Below are 22,410 nucleotides of genomic sequence, written 5' to 3' on the forward strand. Positions count from 1 at the left end.
CCGAAAGGAAGCGTCTCAGCGGAAGAAATGCAGCCTCATATGTTGCCTACCCGACAAGATGAGCACAACTGAGATTTTATTTCCCAAGCAGAGAACTCCCGTTTCCAGACCACAAGGGTGCAGGACGGACGGCGGACGGACAAGCAATAAAGAGAGCCGCTAACATAAACGCCACACCTTAGCGAGCCTCCACTCGAAGTCGCTGCTCTACCACAGCTCGCTTCACTTCCAAGACCAAGAAAAGGTGCTTCTGGATCCTGCGCAGCACGCTGACAACACTGAGAGGAGATTCCCACAGAATATCCTATATGCTCGCACCTCTCTTTTACCGCCACTACGAGATGTCTGACGGTCGACTTTAGCCGCACATAAGCATCTCTTTGTCCGCATTTACCACGCAAAAACGCATGGAGTGGGTAAAACCCCTAACCGATGTGCCAAACTGTTCAGCACACCAGCCTTGCCCTGGGGTACAAGCGTGTGCGTGTTACCATGCGCTCAGAGTGCAAAAACCGAGTCCAGAAGTTAAGCACCTTCAACCACCGAAAAACTTAGGCCTACGGCTGGATGCATGTATCGTATTCGAGACGGAAAACTCTTCTTTAAGGATGGTCGCCACCAACGCTCGAGAGAAATGAAATCTGCCCATACGTTTCGCCTAAAATTGGCGCAACCTCTACGTCACGTGTTAAAAAACATTGCTAGTCATCCACTTCGAATGGCTCCTAATTTTTGTGCGTTTGTTTGCTCACGGCCATCTAGCCGCTGTTACTGAGTCCAACTCACGAAAGCATCTATGCAAGGGCAAGCGGACCGACAGGGGAGTTTCGTCCTCCGCATCTTGAATATGGAAGTGCGGAACCAAAATTTGTGCAGATGATGACCGCAATTGATAAGCTCCCTCCGCACAAGCCAACAGAGAGAAGACAAAACAGCGGCCACTTTTAAGGCTCAGCGTCTATTTTGGCTGCAGATAAGAATAATGATTTCGGCCTTCTTTGTGAAGGACGCGATCATATGACATGCCTGCACGGCTCAGCTGAAAATCTAAGAAAAAAAGAGACAGGCAGCAGAGAGTGGTATGGTGCTTCCGCTGCGTTAAACTATTTCATCACGCCAGGGATTGTAGGGCGGCACTACAATTGCGTCACGTAAACTGCACTTGACACCCCATATCATCGACGTGCGACCCGAACTGGAAACGTGACATGCGGGGATGACAACCACCGTTTCTAGCGCGACGACTGACAGAACGTACAGTTTTTCGGCATACAACACATGTTTGGGCAAAAGGCACAGACACTAAACCTTTCGTTAGCATTCTTTTTGATTGAGGCATCCAGCGCAATAGTATTATTACCGAAGCCCTATCCAAAAGACTAGGAACTCCATCAATCGGACCCAAACTGCTAACTCTTTCTGGGTTCGAAAACACAACGTTTCATCGAAAAAGATACCGGAAAGCGCGAGTCACTATTTACAGTCAGTACGACAACCGACCGTTGTAAATAGAAGCACCTGAAATGACAGAAATATGTAAGGAACATTCTCGGCCAACAGAGCGCCACGCACTTCAATAAGTGTCAAATGACCAGCTTCCCTCAGCTCACGTTTCTACCTTTGACATCGAAGCCGACCCAGGCATAAGCATTCTCACTGGAGCGACCTTTTACTGGAAATTCGCCACCGGCGACATCGGGCCTCTGAACGACTCACTAACGGATGTAAACACCGCCGTCGGATGGATTGTCCCCGGGGATACTTCCCGTGTTGTCAACAGTGTCCACCGAATTGTGTGTCCACAGTGTCAACGTGTCAACATGTCGATTGCGTGTCAATGGCGTGTCAACGTGTCTACCGAATTGCAGTGCGGCCCAGTTGTGCAGAACGTGCCCCCAACGACACCGACACCGACCATCATGTAACAGCTGCACTTGGCACCAATACAGATGATGAATAGGAATGTTTGGGGACCCCATCCAGTGAGGACGCAGCAGGTACCGCGGTTCGAGGAGGTTTGTGTGATGAAACAGAACGTCCGCAAGATGTACGAAGAAGTGCGCGAGATGCCGGCCAAGGTGCAGGCACTCAAGGACGAGAGAGCACGGGAGCTGGAGCTCTTCAAGAAGAACCCTCAGGAAATAAAGAACGAGAAAGGAAACTGCAGCGCCAATGTGACAGTCATTTAGGCCTGCGCGGCCAGGTAAAAAATACCATGTCAGATGTGTACGAGGTGTTTCACACCATGAAAGAGGAAATGAGGGTGTATGGCGCCTCTACCGTAGACCTGAAAATGAAGAAGGAAATCATAGAGTAAAGAACCATAAATGCGGTCAGGAACGTAGAGTCCTTGAAGGACAGCTTCGAAGAGAATGCAAAGCTGAGCACAACGTGGCTGACATGCAGAATTCAATCGCAGCTATACGAAGCAATCTTTTCAGGAGCGTGTAGCCCATGCAAGGCTGTCTTGGACAACTGAAACAGAACCAGGTAGCGCATGCTTCTTCCTAATGGTTTCAGTGCTTGCTTTAAATAAATTATATCGCGGGTCATCATGGTGTTAGTTTGTGCGCTTTTTTCCGTTTATTCACTATAAATCTATCTTTGCAATATTAACAGATTACTTTCCCTTGATTCGACATTGTCGCGACATCGCCAGCCTCAAATATAGCAAAAGAACATTCCGTGTATTCTATCACAGATATATCATCTGCTCATGATTAACCTTTAAAAACACACTGAAGATATTAAGTGTGAATACACTTTATAAGCGACCCCAAACCATCCACCGCCGGCGTCGGCGGCGTCCACAGTGCTCCTCTATAAAGAAAAACAGCATCCGCCGCCAGGTTTCGATCCGCGGACGTTGCGGCCGCAGCGCGACGCTCTACCGATCAAGCCACGGACGCGACGGTGATATCAGTGTTGACGCGCCTTATACAGGGTGTTGCGGCGATAACTGGAACACTTTAAAAATTTTTCCTGAGCGATCCGCCGCTCTGTTCGCGCTCAAACTTCACACAAAGGTCGCATTTTGTGGTCTATTTTGTTTGACACCGGGAACAACAACGGTACTTACCTGTTTATTCTGAAAATAAATAAAAACGATTATCGCCTATGGGAAAATGGCCGCTGATTTGGACGTGCGAGCCAGCGCAAGTTGATGTTGGAACGATGGAACCACCTGCAGAGTGAAACGCATGTTTGGGATTCACGTACGGAGCCAAATGGTGCAGCAGACGATCAGAAAATGCACCTAGAAATGAGCTAACAGACGATCAGAAAACTCGGTTTTCGGGCTCGCACGTCCAAATCGCCGCCATTTTCCCATAGGCGAAAATCGTTTTTATTTATTTTCAGAATAAACAGGTAACTACAGTTGTTGTTCCCGGTGTCAAACAAAATAGACCACAAAATGCGACCTTTGTGTGAAGTTTGAGCGCGAACAGAGCGGCCGATCGCTCAGGAAAAATTTTTAAAGTGTTCCAGTTATCGTCGCAACACACTGTATCTTTAACGCATTCAAACTACGTCGTCAGCGGCGTGCGTTGGCGACTCAGCGGCGTTATAGCGGCTTGATAACTGCGTGGTGTACACGTGATACTACAAACCCGATGGAAGAGATGGAAGAGAAGGCGGCGAGGCGATGGGCTGCGGGGGCCGAGCGCAAGCGCCGCAAGCGGGCCGACAACCGTGTATTCGCACTTTCACATTCTCCCCCTCGGGGAAATGCGGGGGAATTTTTTAACACTTATGAATTTGATACCAGGACCAGGAACACTAACCAAGATATGATCGGATAGGCCCTGTTCAACTGACACAGCGAACTGCTTGAGTTCGCGACTTATTTATACTAAATCTAAAATCGAACAAGAGGACCCATGTACACGAGACGGCTCAAACTCGCCGCTTCCACCAAGTTACGAGTGAGCGACAAGACATAGAGAAGAGGCATTATTTCTGTCCTTTTTTGTAAGAAGGCCCTGTCGTGAAACGCTGTGATTAAAAAGAAAGAAGCTTAAAATTAAAATTAATTAAAATCACCCTCTAACAGAATTTCGTTCTTGCTAAGTTTGGTCTTATGTTCAGCTAATTTTGCTATGAATTAAAATAAAGCCTCGGAGGGTCTGTTAAGTGCGTATAAAATTAATTTGTGGCTGCAACAGGACAGGACAGGTCTAGGTCGTCAATGAGATCAATTAATGAAGCCTGGACTGTTCCTTTCACAAGGACAGCTATTCCCCCGCCACTTGTAGTTCTAATATTCCTAAACACTTTATACCGGAAGGGGGTGGGCATACATCACCACCGGCTATTTCAGGGCGCAACCATGTCCCAACCAGAACTGTTACACGACAATCGTGTTGAAGTAAGGCAGTTTCTATAAGTTCAGTCTTGTTGCTGCAGTACTTAGGGCATTTACAATAACCAAGAGGAGGCATTTTTGTTTTGAGCGCATCTCGCTGACATCGGCACGTTTATGTTTCGTTGAATTATTCGTTCAAGAAAGTGTGCATTGTTCTCTTATGCCTGCTGCAGTGATTAGCATATCGTTCAGTCAACAGACTGGTTTTTGTTCCGTCGTTTTCAACAGCGGAGCTGTTTAAGCGTGAGCACTTTCCATGCCGAATGTTAACAGAAAACTATTACATCTGTGAAGTGGAAGGAGGGAAAATGTCAGGCCAAGAGGTGTGAGGGAAAGTCGCGAGGAGGCAAGAAGCTACGAGGCCAGGAGCCCACGAGGAGGCGTTGGGAGTGCACGCCTCAAGAAAACAAATGCGGTAAGGGAGGCCCCAGGAGTCGAACCCGGGACCTTTACTGCGTGAAACCGGCAACATAACCACTAGGCCACCCTAAAAGCCTGAGCTGTACGGGGTTAGCAGGGGAGGGAAAGAATAACATGTGCAGCCATTTGTCGACGAAAGACGATAGCCGACTGTCGCCCCTGCCAAGTAAATGCCTCCCTTCTCTTTCCCGCTCCCCTCTCATGCTGTTCCTCTCCCGTCTCGTTCCTCCCAAGATAACACGCTAGAGGTTTGCTCAACTCAATTTAAATTTACCGCGTTCCACTGCTCCAGGTATAGGTGCCTCGATGTCAGCGCTGCCGACATCTGAGACGCGCGCGAATCGAGGCACCCTACGACAAAGTTTATGGAAGCACGTTGCCCTACTCCACGAGCGTTCCAAGCGGAACGTGGAACCTATGTAGTGGAAGCTTTCGTTACAGTTGCCGTTTGATTTCTTAAGATGCCGCCAGGAGCTATAGTGACGCGGGCAACAGCCGGTGACGGTTTTCTGCAGTTGAAGTAGTATTTCATTTGCTATCACAAAAACCGAGCATCCATGAATTTTTAATAAGGGAACACTGAAAATATGTCTTATGTATTGATTTTCTCCTTCATATTTGCATAATGTCTTGTTCTTGTTCAACAATGTCGACAAGTATGAACAATAACCCCGGACTTACATTTCGCTGTGAGTAGGTACGGAGCTTCTGTTTCACTTTGGCCGGGTGGCTGAATCGAGTCACAGACAGAGGCTTCGGCACCGGCATCGCAGCAGGTGCAGAATGGTTTTTTGTTCAGAGTTGGTGTTTGGTTTTTTTCTTTTTTTCCTTTTTTTGTCTACCCGCCGGGCGTTCCTTGGCCGAAAGTGGAGCTTGCCTACCGAGTGCAGAAAACCGTAATGCTGTGTTCTCTGCGGGTTTTTTTTTTCAAAGACAAACCATGCCTAAAGACAGGACTGGGATACGGGAAAGTGGTATCGTTGGAAATGTGTTACGGGGCGTATTGTGCACTCAGTGTGTTCGTTTGCCGAAGGCATGGTAGTCTGCCGAGGCACGAACTGTCAATGCTGTCTTCCTTTCAAATACCATTGATGCCGCTGTCAGAGTGTGAACATTTGAAAGAACTCAACGACTTGTCCATAAAACAATGCTGGACATCTGGACATGCAATGCCCGGGGCTTTAGATCGCAGACCAAACAACAGAAAATAGTAGATCTTGCGCTACAGGAACGATGTGACATACTCTGCTTACAGGAAACAAACATAAGATCCTTTCAGGATGTCCAGAAATTCGAGCAGCAGTTTCGACAGAAGGGAATCTTTTCATTTACGCTGCAAAACGTCTGGAGTCGGTGTAATTGTCTTTAACATATCCCAGCTGGCACGCAGTCATTTCACCTTCGACACAGGAGGCAGAACAGTAGTTCTGGATTTCAAGTGGAATGGCGATCGATATCGCGTAATCAATCTTTACGCTGCCCCACGCTGCTCCAATTGAAAACGTTTGTTCAAAAACATAGAAAACCTGTTCCTAGACAACCGGCATATCATATGCCTAGGAGATTTTAATTGTGAATAAACCAATACTTCTAGAATAGGGCCCTCACAGCGTGGAGATTACCAAGGGAGTGAATTAAATAAACTAATCCTCCACTTCAACTTAATCGACGCACACGTGCTTCTCCACGGTACGGCAGTCCAGCACACATGGAAAAAGGGCCACACGCGAAGTAGGCTAGATGGAATCTACGTCGGCCCGGCTCTGGCGGACACCGTTACCAAATGCGAAATAGTGAACACCGCATCGTTGCCCACACCAATTTTAGATCACAGTGCAGTAGGAATTAAAATAGCCAGTAAAAGAAACCGACGCAATAACCAAGCTTGGCAGTAAAACCCGCGCATATTGCATGACAGAACGTGTAAAGCCAGCTTAAGAAACAGAATAGCAGCATCGTTAGAAGGCAGGCAAGTTAACGACTTTGACTTTATAAAAACAGAATGGAAAACCATCTGTATCGACGAGGGTAAGAAACTCAGACACAGACAGTCATATGTGCTCACAAACATCCTGAAAAGAATAAGAATAGTATAACGAGGCAACCCCAAGCCTTACTCATGCAAACGTTTTACAAAGACTTGAAGCAGAGACATGCCATGCTAAGCAGGCTCTACTCCACTACTGCAAACACGTACAAAACCAGACAATCTCCCGGCGCTAATCCAGAACTCTTGATGCACGAACGAAACAGGCAGCTGAAAACAGAAACAAACAGGTGTAATCAAGCAAACTTCACACCAAGAGACATGGACAGGTTCATTTCCCATTTCCGGGAAATGACCTTCAGTGAAACAACCAAAAATATTGACAGCACTATTTCTAGTTCTTTCCTAGCAAGTCTCCCACAACTACCATACGAAGTCTTTCTACACTTAGTAGCCCCAATCACACTAAAACAGCTAACAGAAGCAATGAAGAAACTTCACAAGGGTAAAGCGCCAGGAGTAGATGGACTGCCAGTTGAGTTTTACGGTATATTCTGGGACCTCCTTGGACCTTGCTTATGTGCAGTCTTGAACAACATTTTTGCAAGTCACACAGTCCCCCGCTCTTTTAAACGAGACAGAATAATCTTAATAAACCCACGAGTTGGCGCCCCATTACTCTGCTGGGGGCAGACTACAAACTACTTGCGTCAGTACTAACAAGGCGTCTACAACTTACGCTACCGGAAGGAATAACATCATGGCAAGTCTGCTCAGTTGCAGACAGAGATTGCCAAACCTTAAACATGCTAAATTGAGACATAATAGGGTATACAAATGTAGACAGGCTAAATGCTGGCTCGCTTCCTTAGATCCAGCACAGGCTTTCGATAGAGTGGAGCAGCATTACATTTTTGCAGCACTAACAGCTTTTGGATACCCACAACAGTTCATCAACGTTTTGTCAATTCTTTATGAAGACATGCAGAATGATGTAGTCATCAACAAACAGGTAGTATCTAGCTTGAGTGTAACAGGAGGTGTCCGGCAAGGGTGCCCACTTTCCCCATTACTCTTTGTCTTAGCAATAGAATCGTTCTTAGAAAGCGTCGAAGGGAACACGAACATCCTAGGTCTACAGCGACCAGGAAGTCAAACAGTTAAACTAAGAGCGTATGGCGATGACGGCTGCCTCTGTACCTAGGAGACGAAGACAGCCTCGTGCACGTACTTAACAGCTTGGAGCAGTACTCTGAGATAGCTGGCGCAAAACTGGTTTGCACGAAGAGTAAAGCTTTAAATTTAAGTCCACCAAGAGAAGCAGACATATATGGTATTCCAGAGTCACACATGTAGAAATCCTAGGTGTAACTTACACTTCAAACGGGGTATTACTTAGGACATGGCATCAAGCACTTAAACAACTTAAAGAAGATGTTAATGAAGCTCTGGCGTACGACTTCCCATATACAGTCAGACGGTACTTGGCATTGAACGTGTTCGCAGGGAAGACATGGTACATAGCAGGAACGGTCGCTCAGCCTCGGTGCATAGCGTTAAAATCACATCTGAAGAATTAAGTATATTTACCAAAGCAGCTTTGGTAAAAACTGGAAAACTGGGCCTTCCCAGACAACTCGGAGGGTGGAACATTCCTTCAGTAGCTAACCACTCCGTGACCTCAGCGTTCTCAGGGTCCTGGGATTGCAGACAGGACATCCAGCTAGACAGCTCAGCGTATACTTTTTTGGGGCACAGGACAAGAAACGACGACACACGGCGCTGATGGCAGAGAATTGATTGATTGATTGTAGGGTCTAACGCGCCGACGCAACGCAGACGATGAGGCGCGCCGTAGTGGAGGGCTCCGGATTAATTTTGACCACCTGGGGATCTTTATCGTGCACCGAAATCTCGTACCCACGGGCGTTTTCGCTTTTCGCCTCCATCAGAAAAGCGGCCGCCGCGGCCGCGTCAAGATGAAGCACAAATGGCACAGAAAAATCTCAAGCCAAGTACACACAACAACCGCCAAGCCTCAAGTGAAGCTAAAGGTCGAAAATCACAGGTCTACGTCATACAATCAGCTGCAATGTGGTTGAACGATTGCAGCGCCAGTGTCCCCTTTAGTTTTAAGTATGAAACTTTACGGGCCGCCGCACCGTAGGAAATGCGGCGTGGCCATCGATCACGCAAGAGCGGCGGAGGAGGGAGGGAAGAGGACGAGGAGGAGCGTGTTCCCGCTGTGCGCAAGGGCCCCATCGGCGTGAGGCGCCCAGCGGAAGGCGTTCCAATTAACTTAACCGGGACGCAGCCGCCCTACGAGCCTTGCGATGGATTCTCGTTTGCACGTTACTCCGAGGGCGAAGGAGGCAGCCATCGATCGCTTTCATCCGTAAGCAGCGCTCGTTCCGACATTATTTCGTTGCTTCGGCTGCGCACTGACACGAGTCAGGGGGGCCTGCTTGTCTTTCGATCCTTGCTTGCAGGCTTCAAAGACTTCAATGTGAGCCCTGCCTGATTAAGAAATTTCGGGGACCGAGGCTAACCACCTTCTTGGGGCCCTAAGGACGACGATGATCGATGACGATGATAATAGCGACGACTTTTTAAAAGCGGAGTTTTTCAAAGGCCACATGTTACGCTCACTGATGAGCAATAACATACAGCTAATTTTATGGATTCTGGAATATAATTTCTTGGCTTCGTTCTTGCTATTATGTAACCGTTTTTGTCTGATGTACACATTGGTATGTTTTAATAATAAGTCCATCGCGGATTCACAATTATTCATAGTGCCGCAGCCGCAGGCAGCACAGGTGAATAAAAAGAGCATTTTCTTCAAAAGAAGAAAAATTTTAAAAAGCCTTCAAGCTTCAAATACATACACATAAAATTTACCACCCCAAGTTTTCAACGTTCGAGATTTCTTAATCAGGCAAGGCTCACATCGAAGCATTTCAGGCCTGCAAGTAAGACTCCAAAGACAAGCTGGCCAGACGAAACAAATAGAGTAATTTAACTCTTGAATCAATGTCATGTTCAATACAAGAAATAATGGCAGACTCAAACTCCATCTCTCGTGACAAAAAAGGGACAAATAGCGACTTTCTACGCGCCGTACATTGATTAAAAACGAGAAAATAAGAAAACATTTTGCTAAGCTAAAACCTAAGCAAACATAACATTTAAAACGGCATTTCAAGCTTGCGAATTCTCCATTACTGCAACAAAAGAAATATCTCTGAGTAGGTCCCTTTCGATCGACACGGCGAATAAAGAATTGTAATTGTTGCGTTTTCATTTATTTCGTCGCCTTGAAGCTTCATCAAGTTCGAGCTGTATCCGTGAACCTAGTTTAGCATCCAGGATATAGCCTAGCAAGGAACGGTAGACATGACCATGGAGCCACCGGTGGTAATGAGTGTCTTGCCGCAAATTTAGGCCTGCCACCATTACATGTTTTCTTCAAATGCCCTTGGTTACAGGGCATGTCCGTAATAGATAGGAAATGTCTGCCGGAGTCGCTGCATTTGAGCAGGTTGTGCGTTTCACATGTCAGCGGTAGTCCCCTTTCCGTCCATGAGCGCGGGAAGGAGTAAGCGCCACTCCTGACTGGATTTTTCGCTTTTTCGCATGACAAACTCCTCCATCCTGGCGAGGCCGAGGGGGAGAAAAGCCGAACACGGAGGTATTGGCGATGAGGTGTTTGAGTGCCGCCCCCTGGCTCCTGACGTCAGCTTTGGGACTGGCGCCGCTGTCGTCTGCTACTCTCTGCATGTAAGGGACAGCAGTGCCTGTGCTAGAAATCGCCCGCAGTGATGCATTAGTACATTAAAAAGCGTATTTCCAGGAATTCAGTTATTTTTCAGGCATGTGACCCCTCTGAATAAGTTCAAGCTGTATCCCACACAAGTTTGCTACACGAGGCGAGGGAGAACAACTTTTTTCAGAGCATCGGTAAGAAGATCGTCTGCAACTCGTCTTTTCTAGCGTATTTGCGATGTTTAGTGCGCAGAGCTCCTTGATAAGTATTCAGAATGCGTAGGCTTCCCTAAAGTATTCTTGAGATGCTCCTATGACGATTCAACAGTCTACTGCTACGCACCAATTAGCGGGCCCCTACACGCGAATCTCACAGCAGGAAAAAAAAAAAAACGGCTGTATTTTATTTCTTTCGTTATTGTTGACTTGTATCAAATGGATGTTTTTTATGTGCCCAACGCATTGATTTTTGTGCACCGTCACAAGCGTCTAATTAGGATGTTTGGGGATGTTTGGTAGGCTCACGAAGTTCATGTGGATATTTTCTTCAGGCTGTATTTCTGTTCTTCACAAATAGGCTTTCGTTATGGCTGAGTGTAAAGTGTGCATATCCGCAGCACGCATTGTTTATTCGCACGTAAATACAGTGAGAAGGTTTGTGCTAAGCCACCGCGCAACGGTGAAGACAGCATTGTCCGGAGTGCTCGAAGGCGGCTTTTGTGCCCCGAATGTCTATCGTAACCATCCTTATCCTAACGAACTGACTCTCACCCCGAATGGTTATGACATGATCACTGTGTTGAAGGCTTCATATACGAGTATTCGCTAACGAACACAGTAAATTGTATATATGGCGTTCCATGAATTAAAGAAAATTACTCTTACTCTCTTGTCCGGCACTAAGGACCCCGCCCCCTAACCAGCTCGATTTTACTGTTAGCTTTCTGCTCCTGCTCCGTCTCCTCCTCTTGAGTGCAGTTTTGCTATAATGCATATCTGAATATTGAGAAGATATGGCTGAGGGAAATGTACCCTAAATACCCCTGCAGGTCTGAACAGACATAGTGTTACTGTATTTTTACCGTACGGGTGAATACCATGCGTGCAAGCGTGTGCGTGCGCGTGGGTGCATGTGCCTGCGTACGTGCTTATGTGCGCGCGCGTGTGTATGCGTTCTTGTGTGCGTGCGCGCGCGCGTGCGCGCGTGCGTGTCTGGTATGGCGGAAACTTGTTATGGAGGCGCACCTGCAGAAATGATGGAAACCCGCTAGATCTAGCTTCTCTCCGTACTGACTTTTTACACTCCGTAGTGACTTCATAAGGACAGAAAATAAGTAATAAAAAATGTGTGTCATTTCTGAGCCTCTATGATTTGGTTTACACTTACAAATTTCAGACGCGGTTGAAATCACGTTTACTTTGGCGATGAAGCGGTTATGACGCTGTGCCTTGTATACGAGTACCTGCAGCCTCCAAGCTTGAACCGACCACGTTATTTAGTATCGTGCTCAATTGCTTACGTTTTGCTGAATAAGACTCCATACTGGTTTTCATACTCGTTATAAGCCTGGTATAAAACCAGCGCGCGCCCATACACACAGTAGGTTATTTGGAACTCTACCTACATTTTTTGCTGTCCCTAGTGCATGTCGGCATACGTTCACGCCATGAAAACATCAAGTGATGTGATACAATACTTTCGACCATTCGGCAAGGTTGCAAAAACTGTTTTACCATCTTCTTACATACGATTACCGGTAATCGCAATGCCTTCTGCCAAAGCCGCTGACAGCCTCCAAGGTATGGAATTTGTTTTCGCCTTGCATTTTCGCTGTTGTTGGTTATTAGCAGCTGGCTGTTCTCTTTGTTCAAGATTGCTCGATACAGGAACTGGCGCCTTGTTCCGGTTCCTCGCGCTCCGCATGCGATCGGCTTCACAAGGAATGGGGCGACGCCGGGAATGTTTATTCTGGAGCGGTATTAAAAACTGTACTTAAAATCATGCCAGGAGCTAGTGTAGGCGATTTTAAGTCTTTAATTATGATAAAAAGTTACGAACACGCAAAATCTGGTGCGGACGATCATCAAAAGTCAACCGAGCGCAAAAAAACAGCAGGAAGAGCGATCCCGTGTGAAGCAGACGACAAATGCGAGAATCCCTAAGCCGACGTCACGGAGAGGCGCTTTGAAAAGCCGCGCGTGGACGCGTTCACCGCAAATAAGAGCAAGCGTTTGGCGTCGAAGGCATTCCTTTGCAGCCATTCGTGTGGCGCATGGGTCACTTCAGAGCCGGGCGGGTGACGACGGAGCCGGGCAGTTATGCGACAGGACGTCAGCCTGTCCATTTCCAGCAATGTTGGCGTGGCCAGGCACCCATGACACAGGCACCTTTGATGACATTTGGTGTAGAGGTGGTGGATTCGTTGGCGAGTGATGGGAGTCTCCGCAACCTGCTTCAGATACTAGATAACATGCACATAGTATGTGCGAATATTTATGGTTGGCGAGGAGGGATTAGAAGCGGATGCGCGCAACATGAAGGGCGTCGTGTATAGCCTGTAATTCCAGCAGGATTGCGGTGCATGTTGAAGAGCCATAGGAAATGAGGCCTTCTATGTTGACGCGAGTGGGGCTGATCCACGCCGCAGCTTCACATTCTCCTGAGCATGCAGCGTGGATGTGTAAGAGACATTTATGGTTTAGTTTCGGGTTACTTGGGAGGGGAGAGAGCTGTACTTCACCCCCCTCGGTACACGTTTTCTGCACATCGTTTGTCTTTTGGGGGTTATAATCACATAACCCCAGGGTGGAAGGTCATCCGCAGTTTCCGGAGGAGCCACGATTCCCGTATTGAAATGATCGTAGAGTACATGGCTGTTTCGCAGACATAACTACTTGGCAGTCCCACCACTCGGCGCTGAGTAATGAACTCGTCAATTGTATTGAGCTGAGCTTGTTCTTGGAGGACCGGTATCGGGGTGATGCGACGGAGACCGGTGATGGCTCGCATGGCTTCCCGATTTATGGCCTGCACGTTGGGAAAGGCGAAGCGCTGAAACTGGACTTCATAAACCAGTCGTGGTTGGACCACAGCGCACAACAGCCTCCGACGACCTCAGTGCTTGCACCAACCGCTTTTGGTGCAATGCGGCGGATAAGACAAATCCTATTTGCCGTTATTTGCCTGCCTGCTTTCAGCCATCCTGTAGCGGTACCAGCTTGGTGAATATGCAGACCAAGGATACGAAGCTGTGTTGCTTGTACCAGCTGATGAGTGCCTCTGCGTTTAGATGGAAGTTGGACGGCAAGCTTCTTACGGTCAGCTTTGTTGTTATGTACTTCGTCTTTTCGGTGGAGACAGTGAAACCAACCTTCGCTGCAAATTCCTGGATAACTTGCAGAGCATTCTGCCGCGCTGAATACTGCGTCTGTACGTTTTTGTGTCCCATACTGTGACATCATCCTCATAGACGAGGAAGCGTGTGCGCTGCGCATTGTCGAGCTGCCAAGCTGCAAATACTACGTTGAAACGTATACGGGACAGCACTGCTCCCTGGGGGAAGCGTGCACGCACCAAGTAAAATAGTCCTACTGGCTGTTCCTCTACACGGAGAGAGATTGTGCGGTTCTTCAAAAAGGCGCAGTCATAATCAACCACACGACGCGGCAAGCCCAACTCCATTGTAGCACGAATGAAAGCGTCACCAAATAGGTTATCACACGCCTTTGAAACGTCGGTTGCAAGAATAGCACGAGTGGCATGGCTGTGGAAGAGACGTTCAGGATGTCTTCAGCAACATTTCCAAACCATCCTCCTTCCCGAAACCAGGACGAAACCCGATCTGGACTGGATAATAGTTGCGATGCTTTTCCAACTGCAGGAAACATGTCACCAGCATTTTCTGCTAGTTTTGTAATTTTCCAGTCATGGTGGGCGCCAGGGAAATGGGGCGGATATTTTCTCCAATTAGAAGTTTTCTAGGCTTAGCCATCCGGATACCTAATAGAGTGCTTACATTCCGATGGAATTGTAAACGTCGTACACGTACCATTAAATATTTCTGGATTATTATTAAGGCATCTCCCTTGAGGTTTTGGTAAGCCTCGTACGGTATAACATCCGGGCCTGGTGTGGTGATAGTTTTGGAACATTCAATAGTGGCAATCAGTTCCGGAAGCGTAAACAGTCTCCAAGCCGTCGGTGTCGGCGGCCGGAGGCGGCAGATCTTGGAAAATCGTGTGCGGCGCATCGTGTAGAGAGAAGAATTGCCGAGCTTCCCGCTCGGTGATTTCTTTTGGAGTCTCCCGAGCCTCCAATTGTGGGAGCTTCCGACCGGGTCAGGTGGTCGATGGCCGTTTTCCGTTGCTCGGAATGTGCTCCAAAATGTGGCGTTCGATGCACGGCCGTTCGTACCGTCGCACTAACGTAGCCACCTTTCACTCGAAAGAACCTTTAGTATTGTCGGGCTTTGGCAATTCGATGTCTGGCCGAGAGTGTGTCTAAAAAGGAGTGCGTCTCGCGGTTAGCTACTGAACCCACGTCAGAAGGGCATACAGAATCAGAGGGGCGTCACATCGGAGGGAGCAAACTCGGTGAGTAAACTTACGCCCTACTCATGCTATTTGGTCGACAGGCAGCCCGCAGATTCACCTTGATAGGCAGCTAGCGCGGCTTTCGATTTTGCTCATAGGCATTTGAGGAGGGTTTCCGCACGAAGTTGTCTCAGTTCACAGTAAAACAAAAAAAGGATCAGCCAGACGCTTTTATCCCCCAAAACTCCGTCTCAAACGTGCAGTGTATACAGCCCGCGAGAGATTTCCTTTCTTTTCCCACTGATGATTTTTTACGAGAAGATTCTTCTCGTTGTTTCCTTGAAATGTCTTGCAGGCAATTGAGGCGTCCCTGTGTTCAACAGGGACAGAGAAAACGAACTTCGGCTTCTGCAAAGCGCCGAAGTTAAGATCTGCAGTCACAGTCTGGGTGAGTTTAGAAGTTTCAGAAGCGACGAGGCGCACAAAAAGAGCCTGCGCTCGTATGGGTTACCATGCGAAGGCACAGTGCAGCCACGACTACGGTAGCGGGTCCAATGCACAGGTGACCGTGCTGTCTCTCTGGTGGAGGCGACATAGCGGAAACACACCAGTGTACTTTATTAACGCGGTATCGTTATTAGGCTAATTTTTTGTTTTCCCCGTCGTTTCAGGTCGTCCGCTATCAGCCGTGCTCATGAAGCGTCCGCGGAAATACGTCATCGCGGCCACCCGGAAGCTACGACTGAGGCAGCAAGATCAGAGGGCTGGCCTGTATCTGGAATATGCCTCAGCGGCAACTGAAGTGTGAAAAAGAGGACAGTGATACCACGGTGGAGGCGAAAAAAGGACACGCTTTTTGAGCAGGAGCCGCACGCGAGCAGTGAAGTCCGTTCTACGCACAGTCGGTAGCAGCACACTCGACAGACACGGTCGCCAGCCGTGCCCGCCGCTGATGCCATCACACCAAAGCGTCTTTCTACCATAAGATAAAAAATACTAGTTACCTGCACTTGACGTGCCGCAGCTATTCCTGGGCTACCAGTAGCGCCATAGTGTAGGGCGCCGGAATAATCTCCACCACCTGGGGTTATTTAACGCGCACCAACATCTCGACACACAGGCGTTTCAGTTTTCTGCTTCCATCAGGAAAACGGCCGCCGAGGCCGGCAATCGAACCGGCGCCCTTGGGCTCAGCAGCGCAACGCCTCTCCCACTGGGTAACCCCGGAGTATTTACCACCGGAACTAATGCCGGCGCCAGCATCGGGTTACCTAACTTAAACATGGGCAAAGGATTAACGGCTGTCCCTCAGAAATCAACGAAGGCATTGATCATGAGTGGAAACGCACTAAAATAAAACCCAGTCATCATCATCATCATCCCCAGCCTAGTTGTGCCCTGCCCACTGCATGAGGAAGGTTCTCTCAAATATCTCTAGCCACGTTTATCTATTTCTAGCTAAGTCCACCCATTTCACCCAAATTACCCCTTTCCGCTCCCCGTCTCCCCCTTTCCCCGCCAACACACCGTAAACGCAACAAGGGTCTGGCAAGGACTAGATGCAGGTATGAGCTACGACAACCGAGCATACAGGGCGTAATCACATGAATTTCCAAAGTACTTTCCAATATTCCCGTGGTTCTGTCTCCTCTGGAAGCTCCGTTTGGCAAACGACGGAGGGTGCCAGGCGGCCAACCTAAAAACCACCACAAAATAGGTACGGATGTCCTTCCAGAGAACAGACACGTAATGTAATGCTCGCCGTGGCTTTTAAGTCAAGGTGCAAAGCCGAAGTGACAGTCTCCATGAAAGGGCCGCGCAAGGAAAGACCCTGCCGCGGCGGCCGCCTTTCTAATGGAGGCGAAAAGCAAAAACGCCCGTGTGTTCGAGATTTCCACGCACGTTAAAGATCCCCAGGTGGTCAAAATTATTCCGGAGCCCTCCACTACGGCGCGCGTCATTGCCTGGGTAGCGTAGGCGCGTTAAACCCCCCAATCAATCAATCAATCAATCAATCAATCAATCAATCAATCAATCAATCAATCAATCAATCAATCAATCAATCAATCAATCAATCAATCAATCAATCAGACCGTCCAAGCAATGACAGGAAGCACGCGCCTCCGTCGGGGAGCCGCGTTTTGCGAGATAAGCGACCTTGACTCGCCTAACAAACTTCAGCGTGATATTCGGATTCAGCATTTGAAAAACTGTATAATCCCGTGTCTCAGCTATTTTTTGTGTTCGAAACCACTTCAACTTGCCTTCACCAATAAAGACAAATTAAAATTTCGGGCTCCATGAGTTCCTTGAAAAAGAAGGAGGGTCACTAGAATGGAGCAGTTGTAAGGAAAGCCGAAAGGCATCCGAGATGCCGGCGGTGCTACCCAAGAGCACTGAAACACGGCCAGGACGTTAACGCTCAACGCGTTGAGTGAGAAGCATCGCCAACAGTGAGCTGAAGACTCCGTCGTCCCGCAGATGTTGCCAGCCGTGAATATGAAACGAACTAAAATTGTGTAAGAAAAATTTGCACGAAGGAAAGCACACACAGACACGAAGAATTAGCCAGGAATCGGGAGCTTTGAGGAGCTATGTGTCCGCTTTACAAAATTCATAAAACAGCGAATCGGAAGCGTAAAAATTGTAGAATAGTGGCTGCCGCGCGACCCCTGAACATGATGGCACGCGAGTAGAACACGTGCTCACCAGCCGCGCCAAACCCTGATTCTACGGTACCCTGCGGGTGCCACTCTGTTTGCTGAAGTAATTCACGCCGGAAGACGAAGAAACGAAACCAAGGAAGAGACGCGAACACCGTGTAACGGAGACGAAGACGATTGAAGTATTCGCGCCAAAAAGATACAGAAACAACAGGGAAGAATGCGGTGAAAATACCATGTAGCAATAAAGAAGTTGTAAATAGGTACCGCAAGCTTTTCGCAGTCGAAGCGCGTAAGCAGACTCGGGTGCATCCAAGAATAAACGAAAAACACCTCTTCACACAAGGTTAACGCGCCTCCATTAATGCTCGCCGCGTCTCTTCGTGGTCAAGCTAAATTACGACAGCGTCTCGTGGTCCTATTTGAGGAGGTCTTTATCGACGTCCGCCTGCGCAAACAGGGCATAATCAAATTGTCACCAAAACTGCCACCGTCACTGTCACGCGCGATGGGATGGCATATGAAAGGGGTACGTTTTTGGATTACGTTCAATAGTTCAATTCCTGAACAATGCCTGTAATAATGAAACACGCTGTTCTTACGAATCTACCTCTGTGCTACTCACTGAAAATAGAAACTAGTGCTTCTTTGTTGTTGGTGCACAGTTAATACTTAGAAGTGCTCGTCTACAGAGCTGCGTCTTTTCAAATTGCACAGGGCGAACGGTGCACCCTAAAAGTGCAACACAATCGTACTATTCAACACCCGCAGAAGATTAGAACGTCGAAGAGGATACAGTAATCGACCGTTTTTGTGGGCTCCAAAAATTCGGACTTCTTGGATATTCCGGATTTTCCCGAGAAACCGCCAGTTGTCTCATAGGAGTAATGTATATGAACAACGGATATTTCGGACAAAATAAAGCCAGAAGTTCGATTTCCCGGTCAAACGTTTCCGCGACAAAGCCACGGTGGGCCTCCAGGGCGACGCCATTTTGAATGCTAAGCCACTTGGCTAGCTTCTGATTTTATGGGGAATGGCTTGACTTTCGCCGGGGTAAAAAACTTTTATCTTACAGGAAATAATTTTGCATGGAGTCTACGGCGGAAGCAATCTCGACAGCCGGAAACGGTTCATATGTGGCCCTACACTCCCGACCTGTCGCAACAGTCAACGCAAGACATTGCCAACGCTTTGGCGTTGTTGTCCAATGTTTACGAAGAAAACGTGACGCTCGCAGAGATGCAAGCAGAAGTTCTCACACGAAGGAGGAATTTAAGGCAAGAAACCATTCGTGACTTTTCAGACCTACTTAAATGAAATAAAGTGCGTTTTCGCGACTCGTGCATTTTTCAGACTGCTATTTTATTGGGATTATTTATCGTTCTCTTTACGTCCGCCGAAAAATGGGTCGGCTACGATACTCGGAAAACTTGAAGCGCTGTAAATACAAACAAGTCTCAATGCTACATAATAAACCAATAACAAAATATGGGGCCGAACTTCACAGCCCTGTAAGGAAGCCATATTTCCTACCATTAGGTCAGTAGAAAAGTAGCCTGTACGAGAGAAACACGACCCCATTACTTTTACTTTGACTCGTTTGGTGCGATTAGACAGCTCGACGATGGAAACAATATGATGGAAACAAGAGCCTTCAAGCTCTTTTGCTGTTTTGATACTCGTGGTAGGATGGACGTTTTCACAGCGCTGGGAAATTACAAACACTCCTTGTAATGAGTGAGGGTAAACGCGTCAATACCGAATTCACCAGTGCGTTAGCGAACATCGCGCTTACGCGTTGATATGGGGGCGTAATTTTGGCCTGGACGTAACGCCGTTAGTTCGAAACTCCACTTCTAGAACATTGAGTAAAGTGGCACAGGTGCCTGACCTCTCGGTGTAGCTGCTGAGGAGTGGGTGAGCGGGAGACGAAGGCTCCGGAGGACCGCCGTGCCAGCCTTGGCGGTTGCCGCTCCATTGGCTCGCTCTCGCCTCCTCGCGCCTGTCGCGAACTGGTGTTCAAATTGAGTGCGCGGCCCCTAATGGCGCTCCCCTCACGCCGCCGAGAGTTTGTGCACCTGTAACGACCACCACGGTACTGTGTGGAGAACATCGGACGCTCCGTTTGTGTTTGTATGTGTGCTTACCCCGGATGCTATATTTAGAGGCCCACAGCAGTGTTTAACGACACCTGTCTCCCATTGCAGAGGAGGCGGTCACATTTTCTCAACAAGGAGTTGATCTTGCAAAATAGGTAGCGGCCAATGCAGTCTCCGCCCTGATTCGCTACACTACAGCTAGGAGGCGGATTGTCTCCTAACACAACTGGCGTAGTTCAAGACAGCTGCGAGATCAGCGATATTTGCAGCGAACGATTTGATACGGTCTTGGCATAGCAAGTTTGCATGCTTGCGAGAAAGGTTAACTGTTTTTCTAAAAGGGCTCAAAGCTCTCTCCAAAGTGAGGTTTGCGGAACCGCTTTTAGAGATTTTTGAGATCGCCATCAGCGTCGCTGCTTACTCATTATACGACGAGAGTGTAGAGCTGGGCAAGTCAAGTACTGCGGAGGACAATGCGCAAGAGCTAGACACAGAAAAATGAAAGTGGAATATTAGGTATGAACATGCAGCCTACTAAAGCGTGTTTCCTTGATTTAAGATGAATTAGTGGCATGACCATACGATCACATGACCACGTATGAATTGCGTGCATCCAACTGCAAAATGTGCCGGGCCACCACCATTAACGAATACCTTATAGAATTGTCGCTTGTACCGTGCGGGCGCGTATTTTACTTTCTCGCGTCAGTTATCGGTGGCACTGTAGCGCAATCTCTAACACACCGCACAAAACCACGAAAAGAAATAAAAGCCAGTGGAAGGATAAAACATGCTTCGGACTGAGAACGGCGCCAAGGAACTCTCTCATCAATGTATACGAGAGACGTGGCCAACCGTCGATACCCAATGAGCCGTCGCATAAGGGTTGCCACTGAAATACCGACAGAGTGCTCGAACTACGGAAGAAAATATTGGCCCGCTCCACGAAACCTGAGCGGTTTGGTACACCGAGTACGAGGCGGCATAAATCAACACATTACGGCAAGGTGTCCCGTTATCCTCGGGCCAACAAAATTCCGGCAACGAAAAGAATGAAGGAGTTTACTTTGTATGTTGAAATGCATTTTCTACTCCAAGGTATGATAAAGTACACTTGAGCCACGACACAGGCTGAAATCAAGGAACAAACAGGAGAAAAAACTTGGCAGTGGCAAACGAATCACTCGCGGCAAGTGAGTCGTAGAAAGTAATTTCTTTTTCGCTCCTGACGGTCGGAAAGTTTAAAGGTGTAGTGAGAAACCGGAGGGAAGACAGTACGGCCCGTAAATATGACCGATGTTACGTACTGCCATCCAACAAAACACATGCGCACGATGACAAAAAAATCGAAGAGAAGAAAATCTGCAGCTTTAATAATCCCGGCGGAATGATTGAAAAGTTCGTGCTGTGAGTCAATGTAAATGTATGTTCAGAACCTTTACATTACAATTTATATCATCTGAAAGAACCGAATTTCAGGCAACATGCTGAACAGTCTTTCTAGTTACACTTCTACACGAACATTCCGTGTCCAAGTTGGGTCGGCACTATTAGACGTTTACGTGCACGAGAATGGCGTGCCTCAAGGTGGCGTTTTCTGCTGCACATTGTTTGCCGTTAACATGAAGTCGCTCCGAAAGGCACTGCGCCCTCCGTTTCTTGCCTGGTTTTTGTGGATGACGTTCAAATATCTTTTAAAGCATGTAACATGTTCATATGTGAACGTCAGGTCCAGCTTGGGGTAAACAAACTTTCTCGCTGGGCAGACGAAAATGGTTTCAAACTTAATCCTGCGAAAAGTACCTGTGTTGTATTATCAAAGAAGCGGGGCATCCGGCCCAATCCTGACATAAAAGTCAATGGCGACTCGATTCCTTTAAAAAAAAGCAAATGTTTTGGTGTGGTGTTTCATCCCTCACATCAAACTCTAAGAAAAATGCCTAAAAACAATGAATATTCTCAAAATCCTATATCATCAATCATACGGTTCAGACAAACAACTCCTGGTGCGCATTTATGCAGCGTTGTTAGGGTCTTGGTTGGACTACGGAAGTGTTGTGGATGGGTCAGCCACGAAAACAGCGCTAAAAATTCTCAACCCGGCGCTGCACTTTGGGCTTCACCACTCGCGTGGCGCATTACGTACTAGTCCTGTCCATAGTCTATGCTAAGTGCGACCAATGGTGCTTAGCGAACCAGCGAACTTATGTTTACCTTCTATATGCCTCTAAAATCTCATCAATGGAGAACCAACCCTTTAAAGAGGTTTTTACAATACAACCACAACTCAACTCTTTTTAAACCGCCTATCAATTTCTGTTCCCTTCTCTCAGAGAGTGAGGGACGAGGTATTATTCATGAGGTCTCATTTTTAGACACATTCAAATCATCTCACACTGATATTAAAGCATCATGGCACCTTCGCCGTGCATCATGCGACTTGCCTTTCTCCAAATTAAATAAAACATGACACTAAAAACTGGTATTTTGCAGCATTTCATGTATCTGCACAATTAATACGGGGCTGCAGAGTAGTTTTTCAGTGATGCACCAAAACATTTCACTGCGTTGTAT

At 47.6% G+C, this 22,410-nt stretch overlaps 1 protein-coding gene across 2 annotated transcripts in view; it reads right to left on the reverse strand.

Annotated features, from left to right (window-relative positions):
- Positions 1–22,410, reverse strand: part of LOC144138095 (melatonin receptor pdcr-1-like) — a 238,070-nt gene that overhangs the window by 14,001 nt on the left and 201,659 nt on the right. The window lies entirely within an intron of this gene.

This window comes from Haemaphysalis longicornis, unplaced genomic scaffold (assembly GCF_048455015.1).
Source record: "Haemaphysalis longicornis isolate Haplotype H1 unplaced genomic scaffold, Haemaphysalis longicornis Haplotype H1 scaffold_1, whole genome shotgun sequence".
Taxonomy (NCBI): domain Eukaryota; kingdom Metazoa; phylum Arthropoda; class Arachnida; order Ixodida; family Ixodidae; genus Haemaphysalis; species Haemaphysalis longicornis.